The sequence below is a fragment of the Peromyscus eremicus genome, chromosome 13 (assembly GCF_949786415.1).
Source record: "Peromyscus eremicus chromosome 13, PerEre_H2_v1, whole genome shotgun sequence".
Classification (NCBI taxonomy): Eukaryota; Metazoa; Chordata; class Mammalia; order Rodentia; family Cricetidae; genus Peromyscus; species Peromyscus eremicus.
The window spans coordinates 20263645-20286136 of NC_081429.1; the positions used below are offsets into that span (position 1 = coordinate 20263645).

Genomic DNA, 22492 nt, shown 5'->3' on the forward strand with positions numbered 1-22492 from the left:
AAGTATTTATTTCAGCCTATAGTTGCACTCTACGATGGAGGGGAGTCACAGCAGGAACCTGAAGGTAGGAACTGAAGCAGGAGCCACAAAGAGCCCCTGCTTATTGGTTTGCTCCTTGTGGGTTATTCAGCCTGATTTCTTATGTAACCCCAAAACCACCTACCCTAGAATGCCTCATCCCACAGTGCACTGGGCCCTTCCACATCAATAATTAATCAAGAAAAACTCTACATACTTTCCTACAGGCAACCTGAGGATGACATTTTCTCAATTGAGATTTCCTCTTCCCAGGTAACTATAACTTCTATCAAGTTGACAAAGACAAAAAACAAAAAAAACTTCAGACAACTTGACACACAAATCATCACGATTCAACTGTAATCTTTTCTTTTCCTTTTTGTTCATCTCTAAGATTTAATAGTCACAATAATTTTACAATATAAAACATAAATAACTTTAAAAGTTCTGTGGTCTAAAAATTCAGTCTCTTTGAAATATACAAAGTCTCTTTAAAAGTTCAAAATCTCTCTAAAAGATCCAAAGTCTCTTAACTGTGAGTTCCTATAAAATAGAAAACATGTAGTGATATTTTGTTTGTGATCTAACAAATAAAGCTTGCATGAAGATCAGAGTGAGGAACTAAGCCACCAGCTAGCCAAAGAGGCCAGGCAGTAGTGGTACACACCTTTGATCCTAACACTTGGGATCTTATGCCTTTAATTCCATCACTAGGGAGGTGGAGACAGGACGTGATATGGCTGGGTGGGGAGAGGAATATAAAACAGGAAGAGACAGGAGCTCAGTCCCTTTCAGGCTGAGGATTCTGTAGAGGTAAGAAGTCTCTCTAATGGCTGGCTGCTTTGCTTCTCTGATCTTCCAGTATTTACCCTGATATCTGGCTCTGCGTTTTTATTATTAATACCAAATAGGATTCATGCTACATCTGGCATCCAATTTTAAGGCATGAATTCACAAAAAAAAAAAAAAAAGTGGCTTGCCTGTGGCTTTGCAGCCACCAGAACAGGCTGGAGCTGTACAAGGTTGGAGTCACTACCCTGCTGGCTATCCACAAATTTCTGTTGCAGCCTATCCGCAAAAAACTCCATAGGCCTTTGGGCTCCAAAAAATGCAGGAGTTAAATGCTTTTACATGTTCCCCTGTGCAAACAGCTGGCTCTTTGGCTTCTCTCCTGGTGGGTTGTAGGCTCTCCATGGAACCCTTCCTTGGGCTGCTACCATACTAGGTAGTTGCCTTGAAACCTGCTTGGGCTTCTACTGTTCTTCACAGAAGTAGTCAGCCTCACATCTGAATTGTCAGCAGCAGCAGATTTGGTGAGACAATTGGGAATTCTTAGAGGGAGGAAGTAGTTAAATGAGATAGTTTTTTCCCACATTAAAAAATGGTAAACACTATTATGATGGAGAGAGTTAGGTCTCTGTATGATTACACAATACATGGTTTGAAAATGGAACAATTAGATGAGAGGATAATTAATTTAGAGGGGATTTACATAATGTAAATTATAAGTATTATCTGCTTTATCATTTTTGTTTTATCATTTTAAAAAGTTGGTTAATATGAGTGCCAAGATAAAAGTTTTAGAAAAACTTATTAAAACAGATCATAGAGATATCCAGACCCAGACAGAGGAATTTGAAGAAGAACCAATCTCAGCATTGTGTTATAAGGTTAGAGAGGAACCACCTAAGGTTTTCAAACAGCCAACCTTAATTTATCCAGTAACCTTACAGGAATTGCCAAATGATAGATATCCCTGAGGCTGTGTAAGAGCTAAATGGACTCCTGTGGAAAAACAGATTTGAGGAGATTCAAGGAAGCCATAGTCTTATATGGCATGCATTCACCTTTTGTGAATCAGGTGCTAAAATTGTGATCAATTTGTAATAGAATTGTAGCTAGAGTTTTCCTGCCTGGCCCACAGTCAGGACAAATCTTTGTCACCTGCCAGTCCCACAGCCGCTCAGACCCAACCAAGTAAACACAAAGACTTATATTGCTTACAAACTGTATGGCCGTGGCAGGCTTCTTCCTAACTGTTCTTATATCTTAAATTAACCCATTTCCATAAATCTATACCTTGCCACGTGGCTTGTGGCTTACCGGCATCTTCACATGCTGTTTGTCATCATGGCGGCTGGCAGTGTCTCCGACTCAGCCTTCCACTTCCCAGCTTTATTCTCCTCCTTGTCCCGCCTATACTTCCTCCTGCCTGACTACTAGCCAATCAGTGTTTTATTTACTAACCAATCAGAGCAACACATTTGTCATACAGAACATCCCACAGCATAGAATTATCTCTCAAAACTGGATAGACTTGGTTTTAGCAGTCTTGGAGCCTGATCCTCAGTTACAGTGGAGGACCTGGTGGAAAGATGAGGCTAAGACCATTGAACAATAAAGTAGGGCTACAGGTACGGAAATCTCCCAAGACCAACTTCTTGGAGAGGGAGATTATGCTAATGTAGAAAGGCAATCTCTATATGATGACCACACCCTGGCTTTATGCTGCACAGCAGCCTTGAATGCTTGGGACAGAATTGAAGAAGTAGGAAAGAAAACTGAGTCATTTACTAAAGTTTTACAGGGCCCCAAAGAAATCTTCACTGATTTCTTACAAAGATGGACCTCAGCAGTAAAGAGAATGGTACCAAATATTCAGAAGCTAGACAAATAATAAGTGTATCTTTGGCTTTTTAAAATGCTAATTCACAATGCAAAAGGGTAATTAGGCCTTAAAAGGCAAGAACAGTACCCATAGAAGAATGGATCCAAGATAGTCAATATTGAATCTCATAACCATGATAATACTTGGATAGGAGAGGTGATTTCCAGAGATTTAGAGAAAAATCGAAATGTCACATGTTTCAATTGTGGTAAACAAGTTCACCTAAAAAGGGGTTGTAAATAGGGTGTTCCTAGAAACAATGTTTTTTTTCTAGGAATAATCCCAATAGAATTCTTCTCCCTTCTGGATTATGTGGAAGATGTGGAAAAGACGGGCATTGGACTAATGAATGTAGATCAACAAGAGACAGACAAGGTAACCCTTTCCTGTCAGGAAATGCCTTGGAGGGCCTTTTACAACTGCACATGTCAAATACAGTTCAGTCATTTCCTATCATCATAAACGCCTTCCCAGAGCAATTAAAGAATCTAATGCCTATTTTAAAAAAATCATACTGCTCTGGATGATAAAACAGCTTTAGAAAATAAAACAAAAATTTTAGGAGAAGTCATAAATCAAAATTAATAAAGATTAGATTTGAACACGAGAGAGCTCTTAATTAGAAGAGATGATAGTTCATCGAACAGATGGTCCTTCAATCTAAACTAACTTTAAGACTAACAAATGCTTTTCATTTGATCAGATATAACTTACCAAAAAGGAACCTCCCCAAAATTAGGGTTGGGGAAGAGTTTTGTTTTGTTTTGTTTTTTTTCAGGAAAATGAAGGCATTCAGCTAAGGAATCTGAAGACCACTGGACAAATGAGACATGTGAAAAAAAAGGACAAATCATCTAGAAAAAAAATGTTCCAAGAAAAAGAGTAAATTAGCCTACTAGTATATCACATCTTCAACAGGATAAAATTTCATAAATCATCCCAAATGTTTGTTTCTGCTGTTCTCTACAGAAACATAATGCAAGTGGTCTTTTTGTAGTCCCAGTCCAACTAAAAATTAAAGCTGGCTTTGGAGTTAGAGTGTGGCTCTTTCCCTCTCTAAACCCAAGCATGCTTGTTAAAGTAACATCTAAAATCTTTGTCTCATGTCAGAAGAGCCACCTGATATGAGACAGAAGAAAAACAAAAATTAAGGGACTATTTTATTGCCACAAATTTCATAATCCTTTGGTTTTATTTTAACTCTTTAGAGCTTTTCTTAAAGTATAAATATTATCCCAAAACTTATAAGATTAATATATGCATATATTTTAAACTTTTTGTCATGATATTAATGGTCATATAGAGTACTAATTCTAGGAAAAGGCTTTATCTAGCTTCTTGTACATGATTTCAGGTTTGAGTCTCTATCAGGTAACCAGGAATTAAGTTTTTGTACTCTGGATGTACATAAAAATATTGATCCTTTAACCCATTTGAGATCTGTTGCATATGACATTTAAAATGTTTAAGTTTTCTGCAATGAACCATGACTACATCTAACAATGACCTTTGAAGTCTCCAAAAGGATGATGGGGCCCCACAATGATGCTTCTCCATGGACTATCATAATGTCACTAAGCTGACAAATACAACCTAAAGATCAGCTTTGGACTACAAACTGCTCAGGACAATATTGAGGTGGCTAGCTGAGATGATTCAGCCTCACAGACTGTTCTAGCCAGGACTTGAGACAAGCCCTCCACTTTCCCATTGCACAGAGACTAGACAACAAATGACACAGCTTGATACAAATGGTCCCAGGACTTGAAAACTAACCCAAATTTTTTTCTTTTCAGGACCCCCTAAAGATGCCATCACCCCCAGACAGCAGGAAGTGAATTTAAGAACAGGATGCCCACATTCCCAAGAGGTAGAGTGGGTTTTTGGTCTTTCATTGGGTTTTGGATATTTGTCATTCTTTAGGGGGTTGGTTGCAAGTTGTTATTGGTAATGGTCAGGAAAAAATCTGAATAAAGGAGATTATATTCAGGGTTCTTGTTTTGGAAAGAAAAAGGGAAGATAAAGAAATGATAGGATAAAGGGTAGATTATTGAACCTACTCTGAAAAGAAAAAAGAGGGATATAGATATAGCATAAAAGGGTAGATTATTGAATCTACTTTTAAAAAGCAACTACTTGTTTTAAATGTTTTATATTGATATGGATTTTTATATGTTGATTAAAAGTTGAGATTATTTTTGTAACAAAGTATTATCACAAGAGACCTGATCGTGTTTTTTTCTTTTTATCTTTATTTTTGCAAGATTGTGGGAAGTATTTGGAACTTAGGGCTGGGAAATTCATTGAGTGTTCAGAGCTTAATGAGTTGTTGTAGGAACATGGAAAATCATGCTGAGAACAGTGCAGAGGATAGAGGTCTGGCTTGTGAAGTTTCAGAGGGAATCAAAGACTCTGTCAGGGCTATTCATGTGATAGTGTAAGTTAAAAATCTGCCATTCTGGGCATCTGGGGCAAGTACTACCCACAGTGGGCTGGGTCCTTTTATATCACTTATCATTCAAGACAGTTCTTCATAGATATGCCCACAGGCTCATAAAATCTAAGCAATCCCTCCATTGAGTTCCTTCTCAGATGATTGTAGGCTATGTCATTTTGACAGTTAAAAATAATAGGACAGTACACCCATTCTGTAGCATGAATCTTAAAAGTTCTTATTAACAAAATCAAACCTGAGGCCAGTTATTGGGGTGAACACTGGAAAATCAGAGAGCCAGAATAAGCCACAGCTACCTTACCTCGCCGGATCCTCAGCTGGTCTTGTTTCCTCAGACTGGAGGCTTCTGAGTCCTCAGCTAGAATGGGTCCCAGCTGAATTGCTGCTCAAAAGCCTAAATGCTTAACCAGCCAAATGCTTAACCAGCCAAATGCTTAACCAGCCAAATGCTTAACCAGGCCAAATGTTTCTAGTTTCTGGTTCTCACGCCTTATATAACTTTCTGCTTTCTACCATCACTCCCTGGGCTTAAAGGCTCGCTTTCTGGGATTAAAGGTGTGAGTCACCATGCTTGGCTGTATCCTTTAACACATGAATTTCTGCCTCTGGAATACTAGGATTAAAGGCATGTGCTACCACTGCCTATCCTTTATGTTTAATATTGTGGCTGCTCTCTGACCCCAGATAAGTTTATTAGCATGCACAATATTTGGGGGAATATAATACCACACCATTCATATGTAGAAAGTGTGAAAACCTGTGATTCCCTAATCCAAAAGGTAGGCCTTTCCCAGTCATCTAGCTCCTCAATCTTGGGCTCCTCAGCTCCCACAATAAATTTCTGTTGTTAATAAGTCACCTGGTTTATGATATTTTGTTACAGATATCCATGTGGTGAAAGAGAGTTTAACCTTTTGTTTACCAAGAAGAAATTTCCTTGACTCCAAGAAAAAAGAAGAGAGTGTCGGAAACATTTTCACGGAACTATGAGGACCAAAGTCAGTCTTTACATACTAATATAGACTATCATCTTTAATTACGACTTGAGGAGGCTGAATTCTGCTGTCTTCATTCTTTTAAAATGTGCACTTATGATCAAAGAGCTACCTTCCTTAAATAATTTAAATTGATATCCATTTTAAATAATGCAGATATTCAATATTAGGCATGAAAATGGCTTTTGGCTTTCATCTTTAGGTTTGCTGATTGCTACTTAAATAAAAGGGTTTCTAAACAGAAATAACATCTGGCATGGTCCTTCTTTGGGAATGCGGATCAAGCATACACTCAACTGGGAGCCTCCTGTGATCTCCATACTTCCCTGGAATGGAGCAGGTGGGAGGCACAGGGCTCTGCAGCTGCCTGGAGGGTCACTCTGCAAATCCTTCCAGCTGCTGGAGGACAAACCAATCTGTTTCTGCTCTCCTGGAAAAGGGCAAGTGCCCTCCCTGACCCACCACAAGAATGGTCTGTAATGCAGCAAAACATTTAATGAATCATTAGACAAATACTCAAGAGTTCCTTTTAAAATATCTGCAGAAAAGATAAAGCATTCAATCTCTTTGAAGAGATGGGTGGGTCCACATGTCCTATTATAAGTAGCAAGCTTGCCTGCCTTGACTTTTAAAATTGGGTAAAAGGCTCAGAATACAAGCTTGACGAAGAAGTGTTAGGCTGCAAGGGTTCAGTTAACTACCCAAATTCTAGTTGTTTTCCCTTTCTGTCTATATCTTTGTAGCACTCCTCTCTCTTCCAGCTATCCAATACTTCCTCATCTTCTTCTAGCTCTCCAGGGGAACAGAATACAGCAGCTGTCATCAGAAAATCAACACACAATCACATGCAAAGGAAAAAGAAAATAAAGAATTGTAAACAGGAGTCTAGATAGTCTAGATAAAATTTCATTTGGGGGATGCTTTTTCATTGTCGTATGCCTATAGGCTTCATCTTAGAATTCTGGGGGGAAAAGACATCTTTTTTTCGTACTTATTTGCTTTCAAAATATGCTTATAGATTATGCTTAAACCTGCCAGTCCATGTTTATTTTAGTCCTCTGACATTCCATTTGAGTGCAAAGAACAGACTACTACTGCCACTCAATTTAGAGATGGATTTCATTAATTGATTAAAAATATCCATAGATAATTTGCACTCCTACCAACAGTGCTTGGGGGTTCCATTCCTACATCCCTGTCAGCATTTGTTGGCTGAATCTTAGTCATTCGAACTGAGCTAAGATAAACTATCAAAGTAATTTTAATTTGCATTTCTCTGATGATTAAGTATTGTGAACAGTTTTTAAAACAAAAATAGACTCTTTTGTGGCTCCCTACTGACCTACATAACCTCTCTCCACCAGGAATCCATAGCCATCATGCTTGGCTGGGTCCAGGTAACCTCTTTCCTTCCTCCAGTCTGGTCTCTCCAGACAGCTCTTAGAACTTCAGTTGCCTGCCTACCCCAGCCCCTTCTCTAAGTCCACCTCCATCCCCTTGAGACTTGGCCTTGGAGTGTAGACCCAGGGTACCCCTAGCTCTTCCCTGCTGCCCCTTTCAACCATTCTCTCTAGCTCACCCCAATTCCTTTGTGATTCCCCCTGTGAGCGCCACTTATTGCCCTTTCGTGGGTATCTTGTTATTCTGGTCATTGTTGTGACTCATAGACATTTCAGCTGGGTAGAAATGTTTAATTGCTTCCCTATCTTTGCAACTTGCATAATATTTTCTGCTGCCATGGGGACTAGACCACAGGAAAGTGGCTTTCAGGTCAGATCCAGCTCAAGTCCTCTGAGTCTTATGTCCTACATATGCAGTATCTCCATAGCAGGGGCAGACCCTCATCCCCTAAGAGGCAACCAAGATCTCCACTGGTAGTCTCTATTATCTTAGCGATCACTTGGACTACCTTGATCAACCATTGGAAAGAAGGTTTCCTATGCCTAGTACTAAGGATTTTGTTAGTCTATGGCTTTGTGGGGAGCATTTCAGCCTAAGTGGCCTAAAGTGTTTGTTCAGTAGATGGTAGAGGCAGATCTGGGTGAAATTGAAAGGAGGAGTTGGGGGTGAATATTATGAAAATACATTGTGCAAAATTAATTCTAACAGAATTAATAAAATTGCTTTTAAAATATCTACTGATAAGCATAACATGAATCCATAAAAATCCCCTTCTTGATATCTGTAAAACCTCAGCTGCACATTGTGCCTGTCCCCCATCTTGTGTAAATGCTCAGTGAGTTACAATAGCTGAATTAGATTTTCTCCCTAAACCTTGTATGACCACTGGCTGCCCAATATCTTGGGTTTAGATATCTAGTTCTTTTTCTATGATTAATATTTAAGTGTCCATCACCAACTTAACTCTTAGAAACTTCTCTGAGGAAGTCTTTATTAGTTATTCCCTCATTTCATATACTATAGGGAGAGATGAGCCAATGTATCCTTCAATCAGTTTCCAAATCCAGGCAATATTCTTTGCTCCCTATGTGGCCTTTTCTTCACTAATGGAGGTTCCCATACCAAGATGGTTGAGGCTGTGCAAGTGACAGTTTTGTGCAAAGAAAATGTATAAGTACTAAGGCTCTGAGTTGAGGCAGTGCATAGAGAGAATGGATGGAAACAGCAGAGATCTTGATTTGGTACAGATCAATACTCTTATCTTGACATCAACAATGATTTATGGTGTTAGTGTCACATTAAGTGAGTCAGATAGGTGTGAGTCTAATCATCATGGAGCAGAGGAGAAAGATGATAGGAGCTACCACAAGTAGAAGACAGTGCTCACTGTTAGAAAGATTCAGAAGTTTGTCTCAAGGTGTGGGTGTAGTTCTAGACAGATAGATTTGTACTTATATGTACTTTTTCCTGACACTGGCAAAAACTAAATCTGTGTGTGGCTATCAATTGCCAACCGCTCTTGAGCTACAGATGGGACTCTGTGATCATATCTCCTCCCCATGCTGGTGTTTTGTCTGGCTTGAGACTACACAGGTCTTGTGCATGTTGTCTCAATTGCCATGAATTCACATGTGAAACTGAGAAAGAAATCAAAGTATCCCTATTTTCAGGTAGTGTGACTCTATGTCTAGAAGACCTAAATCTTCCCCTAGGCATCTCCTACATTGAAAAAGACTCTCAGCAGAGTAGCAGGATATAAATTAACATGAACTTCAGTAGACTCCCTGTACACAAATGACAAGAATACTGAGAATGAAATCAGTGAAAATTCAATTCACAATAACCTCAAAAAAAAATCTTAGGGTAAATCTAACCAAGGAAGTAGAAGATGTGCACAATGAAAACGTTAACAACCAAAAAAGGAAATCTGAGAAGATACTAAAAGATGGAAAGACCTTAATTCTGATCACAGATTGTCAGTATTAACACTGTGAAAATGCCCATCCTACAAAAGCAAGTCACAGATTCAACACATCCCTCATCAAAATCCCAGCACAATTTCTCACATAAATTGAAAAAAAACCTTAAATTTCATGTTGAAACACAGAAGACCCAGGATACAAAAGGACACAGAGGTATCACCATCCCTAATTTTAAGTTATACCTCAGAGATATAATAATAAAAACAGCATAGCACTGGAATTCAAAAAGCAGGCACATTGATCAATGCATTAGAATTGAGGACTATATGTAAATCCACACTCGATTTTTGGCAAAAAGGCCAACAATACACATTAGAGAAAAGATGGCATCTTCAACAACCGATGCTGGTCAAGTGGATAACCGCACATAGAAGAATGAAACTAGATCCATATCTCTCATCCTGCACAAACTTCAACTGCAAATGAATACAAGACCTTAATATAAGACTTGAAACTTTGAATTGGATCAAAGAGAAAACAGGGAATATGCTTGAGTTCATTTGCATAGAAAATAACTTTTTGAATAGGACTCTGATAGGGTAAGCTTTAAGACCAACAATTCATCAATGGGACCTATTCATCAACGGAAGCTAAAAAGCTTCTGTACAGCAAAGGATACCACCACTCAAGTGAAGAGGTAGCCTGCACAATGGCAAAAATTATTTACAAGCCATATGTCTGACAGAAGGTTATTATCTATAACATACAAAGAACTCAAAAAACCTACACACCAATAAAACAATCAAATTTAAAAGTGAGGCATGTGACTAAATAGTAAGTTCTCAAAGAATGAAGTACAAATGGCTGAGAAACATTTAAAAAACATCCCAGGCCTAGGCATGAGAAACTTTCTTCAGCATCATTGGTCAGGGAAATTCAGAGACTCCCAAATCAATATCAGCTATGGCTACAGCCCTTGGTTGCCTCTTAGAAGATGAAGGTAGTCCCTATTTCTAAATACATCATGTGCTTTGGACATAAGACTCAGAAGGATTAAGATGGACCTGTCATCAAAGCTACCTCCCTGAGGAGAGATTTCATACCAAGCAATAAAAAGAGAAATACAATGAATACTTCTACCCAGCTGTAGAATACTTCTACTACAGCAATGACCAGTATAGCAAGATATTCCTAAAGGTACAATAGTGGCTCTAAAATCTTTTCAACCTGTGGGTTGTAACCCCTTTAGGAGTGTAGTGACCCTTTCACAGGGGTCACCTAAGACCATCATAAAATACTGATATTTACATTACAATTCCTAACAAATTACATTACAATTCCTAGCAAAATTGCATTTATGAAGTAGCAACAAAAAATAATTTTATGGTTGGGGGTCACCACAACATGAAGAACTGTATTAAAGGGTCAAAGCATTAGAAAGAGTTAAAATCACTGTACTGGTTGGACTTAAAGTCTGCTCAACAGGAGAGAAATCAATCATGCCTAGTACTGGAAAACTAGCTAACTACCAGGGGCTAGTAAAGCCATGTAACTTACAGTAGGGAAAATTACTACTGCCTCTTTATTAGACCAACATAATTCCTAACTGTATCCTTAATACTTATCCTATACCCACAGGTAAGTGTGGCTCCCAACCCTCACCAAAGAAATTTCTTTTTGCAGCCTACTGAGACCATTACAGAAAACTGCAACGGGCCAAAATATAGAGAACAACAGTCATGGAGTTCTGGGAAACAGTGGATACACACACAACTTCTACTCAACTTCTGCACTTTTCAGGGAACTTTGAAGGAAAGATGGAAAGACTGTAAGAGCCAGAAGACCAGGAATCCTGTTATGAGGTGTGTCTCAGAAATCACAAGGAAGCATCACCCATGAAACCACAACAACATGGCTGCCTACCCACGACTTTAAAAAATGACACCAATACACATGCTGGTATGGAATGGGGAAATATCAAGAGGCCTCACCCCTAGACAAAGAACAAGGCAAGTAATGGCTGCTGAGAGAGGAAGAATTAGTCTTCTCAGGGGACGAGAACCCTAATTGGTTACCCAATACCAAGCAATCAGCTCTTAAATCATATACATACAAACAAGCACTAGACAGACTCAGGAGGTCTTTTGTGAGTGTGTGTGTGTGTGTGTGTGTGTGTGTGCATGTGTGTGTGTAAATGTTACATGTACTGTTCATATGTACCAACAATAGTCAAATAAAAAAAGGCCATAAATTTCAAAAGTAGTGGGAGACATAAGGGTTGGAAAGAGGAAAGGGGGAAATGATGCAATTATGTTTTAATTTTTAAAATATCAGTGAAATGCAAATTAAAACTATTTTGAGGTTTCATCTTACCCTAATTAGAATGGCTAAGAAAACATATGACAAAAAAAATGTTGGCAAGAATGTGGGAAAAGAGGAACACGTATATGCTACTGGTTGGGAGTTCAAAAAAACACGTTTCTTTTAAAATAATATTTTTATTTATTCTTCAAAAGTCTCATATATACAATACAATGCATTATGATCACATATATCCCTGCTCCATCATTCCAATTTGTTTCAGCCCTGCTCCAAACACCCAACACATCTCCTTCCCAATTCCACATCTTATTTGTTTGTTTATTATGTATTGCTATAACCCACTGAGTTCAGTCAATGCTGCCCATGGGACCATAGATGTGGGACTATCCACAGTCAAAAGTAAAGCTGTATAAAGAAGCCTTATGAAAAGTCACTCATTTATAAGATTTTATATATATATATATATATATATGAACATAAATATCTGCATGTTTGAGCAAAGTTGTTCCCAGAATACATGGGTTATTAAATGAAAATTTCCATGATAGTCAAGGGGGACTCAGAGAAGCACCCAAACAACACAGGCTATTGCCAACACTCTTTGTTATCCACTGTAACTAGATCCTATAGCTAAAAATATCACACACTTTTGCTATGAGACACAAAGAAATTAATCTTGAACGGACTAGAAATCTCTCTCTCTCTCTCTCTCTCTCTCTCTCTCTCTCTCTCTCTCTCTCTCTCTGTGTGTGTGTGTGTGTGTGTGTGTGTGTGTGTGTGTCTCTGTCTCTCTCTGTCTCTCTGTCTCTCTCTCTCCTGGCTATCTTTCCTGTGTGGAAGATGCTACACAAGCTGTGGGGGCTGGGGGTGGGGTGATACATATATCAATGGTCTTCAGTTCCAGACCTTTCCTGCTAAAAGCACATTATTTTGAACATTATATTTTAGTAATAATTGCTCTGTGATGATACTAGCATGGATAGAGGAAAAAGCCATGTCCACAATTAAAACAGATCATTTCTATACTGGAAATGTACATCTTCAATAGATTCATCTACTATTTTCATGTTGAAAATTCCAAATCCTAGTGATTATTTCTTCCCAATTACATCACAACACACAACCTCCAGACACCGATTGCCTCTGACAGGAGTGAGGACCAGTAGTTTCTTCAAGGGACTACTGTCATGATGATGTCATAGTAGTTCAGATCTTTGATTTGTGCATTGCCCTGTGTACGTGCAGCACAAGATATTCACTTTCCTTTATTCTCCCTGTCTTGAAACTGTCACAGCAGGGATGGCCTTTTGCTGTATTGCTTATAAGTTTACCCTGCAGCTAGTAAGCATGGCGTATCTGATGAGCACAATGAGATAATTGTGTCAAATCTCATCTTGCTTGAGAAATGCTGGTACAGATCAATTAGTTATGAATTCTAAAGGTCTCCTAAGAATAAGTGTGCATGTGTGTGTGAGCACATGAGTGTGTGTGTGAGCACATGAGTGTTATGTGAGCAGGAGTGTGCATGAGCACATGAGTGTATATGTGTGCAAATGAGCACATGACCGTGTGTGAGCACATGAGTGTATTTATGAGCATGAGTGTGTGTGTAAGAACAAGAATGTGTGTATGTGTAAGAACAAGAAGTGTGTGTGTGTGTGTGTGTGTGTGTGTGTGTGTGTGTGTGTGTAAGAGAGGGGACTAACCATTGGTTTATTCATTCACTCAGTCAATAAATACTTAAGCTAATAGCACAGGTGCTGAGGATAAAATGAACAAAATAAATATTCAGAAGAAAGGTGTTTTTTCAAATAATCAGAAAACAAGAAACCATGCAGTGTTGATTGGACAGGAAAATAGAAACAGTGTTCTGGAATATGCTCAGGTTTTAGGCTAAATAATAAGAATTAAATGAACTTAGTCAAAGGTTGGGGAGAGAAATGTTATAATTACGTGCTCTAGAGTACTTAGGAACATTGCACCTATTATATGTTCTTGCTAAAATTATGTCTATTGATCCAATAAAATTTAATTTAATTGTTCTTGTCAGAGGAATAACATGTCTTGATCATCCAGATATTTAGAGACTAAATCAAGATAAAAGTGTACAAACAGCACTGCACTTGTATCCACACGAGAAGGAAAATTACTGAGGTGAGCTATACAGACGTTTGGGCAGGACAGGGGTAATAAATCAAACGCTGAAAGGGTTGGTTTGTGGAGGAAAAGAACACGCAGAGCTTGCTTGCCTAATGATCTATTGAGCTTGGTGCCCGCCATTGTGTCTCCTGCCGATGCATCATATGCGTCATTAGTGGACCCAGGGAAGTAGAAACAAGCTCATATTGCCCTTGCTAGTCCACCAGTTATTTCTATTTTTCTAGAATCGTGTGTGTGTGTGTGTGTGTGTGTGTGTGTGTGTGTGTGTGTGTGTGGTACATCTGTGTGTGCAGGTGAGTGTGAAGGTCAGTGGACAATCCGTAGGTGCCATTTAACGTTCTCTTATTTATTTACTTACCTATTTGTTTGTTTATTTTCCACTCACAGCCTTTCAGTGGACTAGAAGTGGCCAAGCAGGTTACGCTGGCTGGCCAGTGAGCTCTGGGGATATGCCTGTCTTTCTTCCCCAGTGTTGGGATTACAAGTGCACACCATCACATCTGGCTTTATTTTCCTAGAGTTCTGGGGTTTGAACTTGGTCTTCATGCTTGCGAGGCAAATGTTTTACCCACTGAGCATATAGATTAGGAAGGGAAAATCTTGATAAAGGGAAATGTTAAGCAGAATGAGAGAACAGCTTTAGCAAGTCCTCTAACAGGATAAACAAATATATGTGGTTTAATGTACTGAAAGTGGGGGGGGGGTAGAAGTTGTAGCTCCATCCAATTTAGTAATCAATTTAGTAATATGCATGGTTTTGTTGGTATGAGGCTTCCTCATACCATATCATCATATTGGAGAGGTAAGGTTTCCACATGTGAATTGGAGAGACCACAAACATTCTACCAATACAGACTGAATTAAGTATTCATTCCAATGGTCTAACATGGGGTCACTCTCTTAGCCATTAAATTTTAAAACTAATATTTAATTTTATTTATTTGTGTATGCATGTGTGTGTGTGTGTGTGTGTGTCTTCATGCCATAGTGTGCATGTGTGAGGATCAAAGAATAACTTGTGGGATTTTGTTCTCTCCTTTCGCCATGTAGGTTTGGGGCTTCAAACACCAAACTTAGGTTGGCAGTCTTGCCAAGTATCTTAACTCATGGAGACATCTTGCTGGCCCCTGTTAGCCATTGTTGGGGGATGACTGAATTTAGAAGTGACTGCTTTTGTGTAATATTTCAATTTTTGCTTTATTAGAAATAATACATTACCTTGTATTTAAAAGAGGCTGTTTACTTTTCACACTTAGTGATTTTAATTTTTTTCCTTTTTTTTTTTTTTGACTGAGCAAAAGCATTCTAGTTTCATGAAATCCCATGATGCCAGTTGGTCTCTCTAACAGATTCTATTTTAATTGTAATTGTCTATGGACATACTTGAAATAATTTCAATTACTTAAATGTGTTAGTGTTTGGTTTATTGTACATTTTGTTGTTTATGTGGGGTGATGTTTCTTACACACTTGGAATGTATGTAAGCTCTGTTACATTTGGTGGAATGTACAAGAAATACCAGTTAAGTTTATAGGATACAACTTTATGAAAATACTTCTAACATTCAAAGAGACTAGACTGGACCTCACAGTCATGTTAATAATATAGCTTCAGATCTTTTAAGACTATATAATCATTCCGCTATTCTACCCTGTACTTAACTTGTTTAAGTTTAACCTGCCTTAAAAAACAGTTTAATGCCTTAATTCCTCATGTAATCAACTTTTACATCTTAATCTAAGTGTATAGCTTTAATCTTGTTATATAACATGGTCCCTGACCAGGGAAATGTATGTATGCTTGTGTGTATGCTGTAGTAATCATTGCGGATAAAAACCCGACAGGTCAAAATCAATATTAAAACAAATACCTACCATAAATGTTGGAAGCAATGTGGATATAGCTTGATAACATGTTGGCAGTTGCTTTTCCAAGAGCTATGAGGTCAGTAACAGTTCTTCCCTTGTAAAACTTGGCTAATAATTTCAATGAAGAGTCTTGCGTTCCTTTCCCATGCTGTGCTGTCTGTTCAGTCCAATAAATGGAAAGCACAGCCCATTGTTAGAGATGGAAGACAAAGAGTGGTAAGTGAAGAGTTTGAGCTTGGGTTCACTCTTGGTCAATCAATCTGAGAGAATTAGCCTGCGGTTCCATTACTTAATGCTATACCAACACATTTTTGTGCCTTCTGAGATATCATTGATGTGTTTAACTGACACAAAGTTAAAATCATTTGAGAAAATTGTTCAAGTCTTTTGTATCTTTATTGATATTTCTTTCTACTGGTTCTATTATATACTAAAAAAGAAATGTTAAAGTACATAAATATTCCAGAATCATTTTATTCCTTTCATATTTTATCAGATTTGCTCACATATTTTGTAGCTTTGTTACTTAGGTGCATTGATGTTCAAGTCTACTCGAAGAATTTGTCACTTTATCATCCTATAAAATACTTAGGTATCCTAGTTGATGTTTTTCCCTGGTGTTATAAACATAGCTGCTTTAACTATCTTTCAGTTAACATTTACGTGATGTGCTGGTTGATTTTATGTCAACTTCACACAAATTAGAGTCACTGGAGAAAAGAGAGCCTCAATTAAGATAATGCCTCCAGGGGAAAGAGTGTAAGAGCCAAAAGGAATGAAGGACACCAAGAAAACAAGGCCCTCTAAATCAACAAGATCAGACCAGGGATGAACTCACAGAGACTGAGGCAGCATGCACAGGTCTGCAAGGGTCTGCACCAGATGGGTCCAAGAGCTGAAAAGAGAGGTGGACACAAGCCCCCATCCCTAACCTAAAAGCAATCTCCAACTGATGACCACTTCCAAATGAAAATTTGATTTCTTCCAAGGGAGTCTCACTGGGGAAACAAACTACCCTTAAGGGTAGGCTGCATGTCCAGCAGTAGATGACAAACAGAAAATAAACTTAATAGCATCTTTGGAGATTCCTGGGCTCGGTCTCTGTTTCTTGGGCCTTCTCTTAGGCTCTTTCTTTTCCTTTGTCCTATTCTGATGTGTTAATTATTGTTTTATCATATTATAAATTATATGAATTATATTTACTATGTTATATTAATATCCCTTAGAAGTCTGTTTTTTAATGAGAGGCAGAAAGGGAGTGGATCTAGATGAGAGGGGAGGTGGAGAGGAATTGGGAGGAGTTGAGGGAGGGGAAACCATTATATATCCCACAGGATATATAATGTGAGAAAAAATATTTTTAATAAAGGGACCAAAAATTAAAAAAAAAAAAGAAAGAAAGAAAGAAAGAAAGAAAAGAAAAGAAAATGACTCCATAAGATTAGGCAAGCCTATAGGGCATTTTCTTAATTAATGATTGATGGGGGAGGGCTCAGCCCAGTGTGGGTGGGGCCACCCCTGGGTGGTGGTCCTGGGTTCTATAAGAAAGCAGGCTAAGCAAGCCATGGAGAGCAAGTCAGTAAGCAGCATCCCTCCATGGCCTCTGCACCAGCTCCTGCCTCCAGGATCTGGCCTGGTTTGAGTTCCTGCCTTGACTTCCCTCATTGAACTGTGACTTGGAATATGCAAGCCAACTCAACCCTTTCCTCCTCAAGTTGTTTTGGTCATGGTGTTTCATCACAGCAATAGTCACCCTGACTAGGACACATTGTATAGTTTTTAGCAGTCCTTCAGTTTTAGTTTATCTAGATTTTTAAAACTCAAATTTATCCTATATAAATAGCATAATACTGAAACTCATTTTAAAATTAAATTTAATCCTCTGTCTTATAAAAAATATTTTGGATTATTTATATGTAATATAATTATCAATATGTTTAGATTTACATTTTTTTTCTTCAGCTATTTTCTATTTACTGTCATCTATTTCTACCTTCACATTACTATTTTCATTATTCCATTAAACTTATTGCTTATAACACTTAAATATTTTAGTCATAGCTTCAGAATTTAAAATAGGTATCAAATAAGTTACCACTTCACAGTAGTCTAAGGACCTTACAATAATATATTCCTAATTTCTCCCTCTCATTTTCTATTCTAATATTATCATACACATCATATATATTATTTCACATATCTAAAAATGCAGAGCATATTTCTATAGTTTTGCTCAGTCATTTGCATATCAAAACCAATTTTGAAAATAATAAATGTGAATTTTAGACTTAGCTGTATTTAATATGCTTCCCATGCTTTCTTTTATTTGTGTGTATTCAAGCTCTTCTGGCTACAGTATTGTTTTGTCTGAAGACCTTCTTTAACATATCTTTTATAGTTTATCTTGCCATGAATTTACTTATGTATTTTGGTTTGTGCCAGAGATCCTTTATTTCTCCTGTGCTTTGGAAAGATATTTAAACTAATTATAAAACATTGAGTTGAAAGATTTTTTTCCCTTTTACTGCTTTATATAACTTCTTGTCTTATAGTTTTTGTTTTAGTCTATAATACTTAATAATTTTCCTAAGCTCTTAATAATGATCATTCCCAAGGTGTTTTTTCTGTACCTTGGTTTGTAGATGAAATTCTAAAAGGTCTTATTAAATAAGGAACGCAGAGCCAAATACAGAGTTAAAAGCCCAAGAGATTCGAGCACTAGTGAAGAGCCAAGACCACCTTGTCTTACCACTCGCTGTCATCCTTCCCTTGAGAGAGAGACCTTCTTCCTGTGTGTCTTGAGTTTTATTGCTTTCCTCTTCTGCCTTCTCATTGGCTCTAAGCCCAGCCACATGACTTCCTTGTCACTGCCTGTCTATACAGACCTCCTAGTCTCTATGGCTGATACTGGGATTAAAGACTCAAGGGTCACCATGCTTGGCTGTGTCCTTGACCACACAGAGACTCTGCCTGCCATGTGATTGATTGGATTAAGGGCGTGGGCTATCACTGCCTGATTTCTATTCCTGGCTCTCCGCTAATGACCTCTGATTTCCAGACAAACTTTATTTATTAATATACAAATAAAATCACATTTCAGCACAATTAAAATATCACCACATTGGTTTCTATCCATTTGAATACACCATGATTGTGTGTTTGCTTTCTTTGTTTTCTTGCTCCTCTTGGATCTTCTACTGGTTGTGCATCCAAAGGTTCTACCCAGCATTCTTGCTCCTCTTCAGGAAGCAGACCACTGTCAAGTGTTGACTTTTGCTCATCACTTTTTGGTTTGGTTTGGAGACAGAGTCACTTGTGTAGCCTAGGCTGCTTCTGAAATCATTATGTAGCTGAGGATGACTTTGAATTTCTCGTCTTCCTGCCTGTATTTCCCAAATTGCAGGGCTTCATGCATCTCAGGCAGGTACTCTGACAACTAAGTTACATTCCACAGCAAATGTTACTCAATGCTTAGTGTGTTGGGAAAAGAACAGGGAGTTGGGGTACCCTCTGTTGTTTCCAGTCTAAGTCACCAGTGAGCATTGATTTCTTGAGTCCCGGCAAACCTTTCTCATTGGTCATGTCTCAATTCCAGTTTAGGATGAGTCCATCAGGATACTTCATTCCTTTGTCAGTAATCAAAGACTTTGCTGTTGGTGTTTTCTTGTTATTTATTGTTTTGCCCAGTATCAATGAGTTTTAATCAATGTCCTAATAACACCATGTCTTGTTGCTCTTTCTCCAATATAGCGCTTTTCAGTCACAGAAAAGAAGGGGAAAGATGATTCAGGCTTTCCGCAGATGCCTGTATTCCAGGCCTGCCTCACCAGGAACATTTTGCAAGGGCTCTTGCTGATATTTCCTGTGATCATTTGATTCTTAGCAAAAAAAAAAAAAAACTGAAATTCTCCCTCCAGAGGTTGCCATATAACCTATACTGGGACTTTATCAATGGATTTAAGTATTAAGCCAATAATTATTTCTTCCCTCTAACAGAATCTATTTCAGGTGATTAGATGTTCACGTATCAGTTCTGTCTTCTATGGTGTCTGTCCATGTCTTTCCTTACATTTCAGATCCATTAGTAGTCATAAGCTTTGTGCTAAGTTCAAGAACAGCCACAGAATTTCAGAGGGTTTGGGGTTGCTGCTGTGGTAGTTGTTGCTATAACAACAGGAATGATGATGCTCTTTATAGCATTCTGCATTCTGAGCAAAAACTGGAAGTCCTAGCATATACAATATTTAACTGGGAATATAGCCAGCTGGAATTAAGACTCCATTTCCTGGTCCCTCGTGACTAGATCTTCCCAATTTTATGTACACGGAAGTTGTGCCACTTCCAACAAATGTCCTTAAAAGGAACATGGGTGCTTTTCCTTTCCATTTCTTTTTTCCTTGCCCTGCTGACTCAGCAGCCGATGAGCGATTTGAAGTTCATGTCAGCACTTTACAATGTGAAGTGGATCTAAGAACAGAGCGCATGCGCGGAAATAGGGACCTAGAAGAAATGCCACCAACTGCTGTGCTGAGAGTGAAACAATTCACTTGGCTATTTTGTGTCATTTGGGATATTCTCTTTTCCTGTCAATTAAATCTTCATTGATAGACTTATAACATGTTGTGTTGAGCCTTTGGCATCGAGATGAGAATACTTTGAGTCACCAGGCTGCTAGTTAGCCTTTCCAATATAGTAAGCTTTCTAAATCTCCCGCACCTAGCTTCAGCACCCAGCCCCTGGCGCAGAGCTCGCAATCAGTGGCATTCTACAAATATTCAATATTCTAATGTCTACACTTAGCACACAACTAAGACTTTTTCAGACTATAAACTTAAACTGCTACTTTATTTTATTATATTATTTTATATACTGTTTTCTATATCAGGACCTCGTGATATAGAAAAAGGTAACTTTAAGCTGCCCTTTTGTCGGAAACAATTAAGATGAATTATTTTTCTCTTGTTGATACTTTCCACTCTTTTGAGATGTAAAGAGAGTTGAAAAAAGAAAAGCATACCTCCAGAACAGAGACAGACAGACAGACAGAGACACAGAGAGTAGAAAAGTCAAGGTCTGAAAACTGGTAACTAAAAATGGTACCCTCTCCCAATTGAGCGCCAGCTCCAGGCCATCACTGCAGACAACTCTTTCCCCTCTTTGGTTTCTGACTGAAAGTCGGGTCATGGTAGTATTCTTGGAAGAACTATTTCATTTTCTTTCCCAGAAAGACAGCATCTTCCAGTTATTTATGTCACATGCTGGAGAGGATAACACTGCAAGTGGGTCTCCAATCTGTCACTGGGCCACAGAGAAAATGTTAACACTGAAGCCAAGAACGCCTGGGCCACCTCAGTTAAACTGTCTGTTCTTCACGATTAAAATCTCTGCCATCCATTTCAGTCCAAATGTCATGCTGCGAAAAATATAATATGTAAGATGTTTTTTACACCTACAACAGCTGTTACTACAAAAACATCAAAAGCCAGTAACTTGAAGGATTTAATTGGAGATAAAGGAGGCTTTATAAAAAAATATCCTTTCCCCATGTAAAAGGCTAAACAAATGCATGCATCTATTCTCTCCATGTTCTAAGGCTTATCTGCCTCCCTTAGCACATCAGCCCTTGAAGGATAATTGCCTTGTGTCATATGCTAGCCACAGAGAAGGTAAGATTAATAAAGAACATTTGTTATAACTTTGCAACCAATTTATGTAATGGATTCATAATAAATAACTACACTTAACACGAGCATTCATCAAAACCAATTTGCACATCAATTTCTTCCCCGTGTGTTAAACCAGCCATTTGTACGAATAAGTTGGTTTCTTTCTGTGTCTTCTAGTCTCGCTGTTAAAGTAGAAATTATTGTTAGATATGGTAATTTTTTGGCTTTCATAGTGGCAGTATTGATAGTGATGTATGTTGACTTCTCAGCTGCTGCTACATGATGTATAATTTTGCACAGCATGTTGCTTCAATCTGAAGTAAAAGGAAATTATTGTTTCAAAAATATGAAACTGTTATTGATAGTCTGTTCTTCGCTCAGTAACTTGTCACCCCAGGTATACACAGTTCACCCCAGGGGAGGCTGTGGGTTTCTATAGACACTCTACTCTTAATTATTCATAGGGAAATGGACATGTGTAGCACAGTAACTGAAAGTCACACATCACAAGTATTTTATTTAAGCCATTTCTGTTTGGGTGTGGTGGTGCGTGTCCACAACCCCAGTACTCTGGAGACTGACACAGGATTGAGAGTTCAAAGGCAAAGTGAGCAACAGAGTGAGAACCTATTTCCAAGGCAAAACAAGGCAAACAAACCCAAATATACACAGAAATTATTTATTACCATATTCCAAAGATTTCACCAGTATTATCCTTCAACTATTACAGGAGTAAGACAGATTTTCTTGGTATGTTCTAGGATAGCCTGATAAATGTTCATGTAGAAATATATGTATAAGTAAAATGGATTCACATTATTCTGCTGACACGGAAAAAAATCTGAAGTCAGCATTATTGTTTATGCTTGCTGAGAATAAACTCTTCTGCAGAGGACCTGCATTTCTGATGTTTGGGGGGGTCATGTAGCATCTACATTATGCTCATCCTTTAAAAGATCCATACCTAATTTCAGAAACCTATGAATATGTTACCCAACATGGCAAATGTTCTAGACT

General features: G+C 38.2%; 1 pseudogene; it reads left to right on the forward strand.

The window, feature by feature from the left end:
• Positions 1-22492, forward strand: part of LOC131923630 (alpha-enolase-like) — a 63345-nt pseudogene that overhangs the window by 19189 nt on the left and 21664 nt on the right.